The sequence below is a fragment of the Gymnodraco acuticeps genome, unplaced genomic scaffold, assembly GCF_902827175.1.
Source record: "Gymnodraco acuticeps unplaced genomic scaffold, fGymAcu1.1, whole genome shotgun sequence".
In the NCBI taxonomy this organism is placed as follows: Eukaryota; Metazoa; Chordata; class Actinopteri; order Perciformes; family Bathydraconidae; genus Gymnodraco; species Gymnodraco acuticeps.
The window spans coordinates 180,019-184,868 of NW_022991304.1; the positions used below are offsets into that span (position 1 = coordinate 180,019).

Here is a 4,850-nt window from a genome sequence, read left to right on the forward strand (position 1 = left end):
CATCAGCCAAGACATGCCTCGACAATGTGGAGGCCATCTACAAGCTGATGGTTGCAGGTGAGATTGCATTTATTTAATAACCATCTGCACGAGTCACTCATGCATATATTGACTATCTGTTATACAATGTGTGGTGTTGATTTGTCCTGTTTATTTCAAAGCAACAAAGAGTCATTTAAAAAAGCTGGGGTCTCATTTATAACTGTTATGTATGCACAAAACAGGGCTTGAAAGAGGTGTATGCCACTTCCCATGCAAAAGTTGTAATCTATATTTTGAAAAATGTTTACAGAAGATTATGGTGACAGGGGAAACTGTCTATGCAGATGGTAAGGTGGTGAATTGAAGCCAGATTGTAGAAATACATGTTATAAGCATCATTATACATATAATAAAGCCTCTCTCATATTTAATTTCAGTTACTATCACACGTTTCTTAAAGATCCTACATTCAAACCATCAGTGTTATTTGTGCATATGCTTGTGAGCCATAACTAATTCCATAAGCATCTTTCAATTGTAAAAGAAGTAAGCCAACTCAAATCTCAAATCAAATCCACTTTGTATTTCATCAGCACTGTCTCGCCATCACATTCCCCATCGGAGCGCAGAGGAGATGGTTGAAACAGTATAGTACTGACACTCATGGTCAGTTGTGGAGCGCACCACAGCTGATGACAACAATCCAAGATAACATGAAATAGCAGTAAACAATAGCAGAACAGATGCAAGTACCAGACTGTGTCTCCAAAGCGTTCTGTGGTGCACAAAGAGCGCGCTGAAGACACTGCGGCCCCCACACACGTCTTCTCAAGTGACCTCACCCAGCACATCTTTCCCACCTACACATTTGGATAGCAAAGTCTAGAAGTAAAGCCAGTGACAGCTCTCGCACAATCTCACATATGAGTCCTAATTATATTGCTGGCCAAAAATGTAATAAATACATTTTGTTCACTTATCAAACTTCCATTTTCCAATGATAACCCAGTGTGGGGGATACCATTGACTTTTGCGATCATTGATTGTTGTAAACATTTAATTACTGTATGATACTCGTAATGCTGCATGGTGGACCACTGGCACTGCTAGGACGCCCTGAATGTAAGAATTAAGAGGGGACAAGTGTTCTGGGACCTCCTCCACCACAATCAGAGTCACAGTCACATAGTCAGAAAAAATGGTATCTTCTTCAAATAAATTGCGCTGAGCAGTGGCTCTGTGGACAACCCTCAGCTTCTCTGGCTCCTCTGCCCTGATGCCAAGCAGATACCTGTGGGTGACATCATACTCAATCAATCTTGTTTTTTACAGTTTAGGTTAGGGTTGCCTTTGTTTGCATGTTTTTCACATTGATAATGTATGTGTGTGTATTCCATGTTCCTGTTTTCGAACATTCAATGTTCAAAGGTGTTATTGTCATATGCACAGCTACAGCGTAGTTGTTGGCAATGACAATCTTAACTCCCAGGCTCCTCCAACAATGCAGCATACAAATAGTACAAGAAGAAATAAAATAGTGCAAGAAGAAACTAGTCCAACAACGTAGGTGCAAAACTTACATGCAGGAATAAGTCAAATATATACATATAAAATAGAATAAGATAAAACAGAAAGTAAAATGAAATACTAATATGGGGAGGCATGAATGAAAAGGTTGTATAAACAGATGTGGATATGTATATAAATATATTATATATGAACAGATAACTAACCAATGCAACATTTATGGTATTATACATAATAAATAAATAAATATGTGGGCTTTTAAACAGATTTGTACAACAAACTCTTTGTAGGTTGGACACGACTCAACCCAGACCAAGAGGAGCACCCTGACACACCAACACCACCCCAAGACCCACCCAACCAACTGCCCGATGGAAGCTACATCTTAAATTTGGTGTCATGTGATCCATCACCCATAACCAGCAACCACAGGAAACAGCAGATCCACCACCAAACCAGGCTCCCAGCACCCACCCACCACCAAACCAGGCTCCCAGCACCCACCCACCATCACACCAGGTTCAAATTATGCTGGAACCATCACACCAAATCCCACCAGTGCGGCAGCCACGTAAAAGAACCAAAACAATTAAAGGTATGTTTAGCTTGTATTCTACTCACATTTAGATGCCACATAAGCATCAGTAAGTTAATGTTGCGATTTTTGTAGACGTTCCAAACATTGATTTATTAAAGGCCGGACTCATATTTGCCTTCAAATGTTATGCATGGATGCTATATTTATGTTTCGCACACATGCACATTTTGGAGTTAAAACAAAGACACAACAGAGTAACCTGTATGTATGTTGTCTGATAAGCTGAAGTCACATTCATTAAAACCTTTCTATACTTTATAATTGAATAGAAAGCTTGCACATCCTTGCTTAATGTAATATAGTGCTACAGACCCCAAGTACTAGTGTAATGAATATAAGACTAAAACATATCCATTCAGTAGCAAGCAATGTAAGATGTAATCAGTCCATTAGCAGACACAGCAACATCCCGAAGGAATGGCAGAGAAGCTAAGATTTAGAATAAAAGCATGTGTAGACTCTTAAACTTCTGTGATTGCTCAGTAGGAAACACTAAATGTGCTTATGTCACACAGTGGAAATGTTTGTGCATTCTGAGATGAGCCCAATACAAAACATACTTTACCTGTTCTGCACATTTGTGCAAATAATGTATTCCATACAATTACAGATTGCTCTCACAACCATCTGGAGGTGTTCCCTGTCCGCAACATAATAAAGACAAGGAACCGAAAGGTAGGATAATGATTACCTGGATGACAGTGTTTGCTGTTGGATAACTTTTCTGAATTTGTATAGCAATGACTTTATCTTACCTTGAAGGAATGCTGTTGTCCAATTCACAATATTAAGCTATTTGTGTAAACATCCTGTAAATCCCTCTAGTCGGTCAGATGTCTTTTTTCATGACTATTTTTTTAAATATATGCAAACTATTTGAATAATACATATATAAGTACTTGTGAAAGTACAACGTTCAAATAACATACAGATGTACAATGTCTTTGTCTGCCTACCACAGGGGGGGACGGAGCACCTTTATGACTGGGAGCCCTGCACCATTTGGTATGTTAATTGGCTTTTGTACAATTACATCTATGTGTACATTTGTGGTAATTGTTGGCATGCCATTATCTTAGGTGGCATTTGTTAAAGAAAAATGCAAAAAGTTCTGCTGTCTGTAGCACCAGCTATACACAAGTTATTTTAAATGTGCAAAGTCCACACTAAACGATACATTGAAACTAGGTAGTTTATTTAATTAAAGCTGTGTCAATATTTGATTACACCACAGAGACACCAGGTTCACGTTAGCTACTCTGGCGTTAAGTCCACACTTACTAAAGTATTAGTAAATAATCACCAAACACCAACAGAAATGTAAAGGAACTAGGTCAAAGAATTATGATTAGACATTCATCTACAGATAGTGCAAATTAACAACAGTGATGACAATCAAGTGGTGAAACCGTAAACTACAACAAAGGGAAATATATCGGTACCCTATTATTGGGCAGATACAATTGTAACGTAACAAACGCATCATGATATAATTTCCCCAAGGGGATCTATAGACTGTTTGTTATCTATCAAATGCTATGTTATCCCTTATCTTAGAATACAATGTGCCTGTTGGAGGAGTTATTATTCACTTGAAATGTTGTGCTGTAAGGCTCTAGGGATGCAATTATTTTACATTTTGATGCTATGATAATAGTCTGAGGAAACATCACCTTTGGGTTTTACAATTATTACACTAAGGATGGATGAATGTGTACTTATAATTAGAGGTTTTATAGGATTTTTCCACAACATTTTGGCATTTTCAGCTACTGTGCCTTTTTACCTTTGTTAACACGATTAACCCGTTTTCCATATTTTCCAATGAGCAACAGTTGCTGTAATGAACCTTAACATACCATAATGTAGTTTTTTAGAGAGTGAGAACAAAAACACTCAGTGTAGCTGAACTGTTAAAAGTGACATTGGTTAATCGCTGCATCCATACAGTGGAATACCAAATACTTCATACAACACTGCACTTGTCTTCAAACGTTTATAAAACAGTATACAAATGTTACAGTAGCCTAATGAAAATCAATTTAATGTGTATTACTGCTCACTAATTCTTCTTCACCCTCCCTTTATTTTATTTCTGTTACGGTGGCTGTTACGGTGTGCAGGAAGCAGGACCCAAATGCAGATTAGAGTAACAATAATTCCTTTATTTCAAGGCTAGATATAGGCTACACAAAGACAGCACGGAACACTCACCGATGAACTGGTCATAACACAAGACAACCCGACAAAGAGAGACAGAAAACCCAGAACTTAAATACACCCAGGACTAATCACATAAACACGAGACAGGTGAGGAGGGAGGAGAAAACACAGAGGTACCAGGTGAACACAATCGGGTAATCGGGGAGGGAAACAGACAGAAAGCAAACAGGCAGGAAACGGGGGTGAACACTTTACAAAATAAAACAGGAAACCCAAAGATAGAAAAAGACAAGAAAAACACCAACACAGACAGATCCTAACAATTTCTTTCTCAGTGGTATGTGCTGGCCTCCATCCTGGCAAGCAGCCTGATTCCCACCCCATGCAAATCCCATTGCCAAACAAAACAATACATGTTTTGGTGTTTGTATGGAATTAATAAAGTGCAACAGACTTAACATTTTTTTGACTTGAAGGATCCCTGTATGCATTGTTTTATGGCCACTGGCAATTAATTTCACAGGTGAATTGCATATTGATGTAAAATGAAGCTGAGCGCAAATTCTTTCAGGAAGACGGG

The 4,850-nt window shown here is 38.4% G+C and overlaps 1 long non-coding RNA gene across 2 annotated transcripts; it reads left to right on the top strand.

The window, feature by feature from the left end:
• The first annotated feature begins 1,965 nt into the window (after nt 1-1,965).
• Nucleotides 1,966-4,850, top strand: LOC117562408. 2 transcript variants are annotated; one of them, XR_004571532.1, is made up of 3 exons: nt 1,966-2,104; nt 2,718-2,782; nt 4,606-4,850. It is a non-coding gene; the product is annotated as an uncharacterized LOC117562408 (long non-coding RNA). The 2 variants fall into 2 exon arrangements; XR_004571531.1 differs by lacking the exon at nt 4,606-4,850 and adding an exon at nt 3,069-3,365.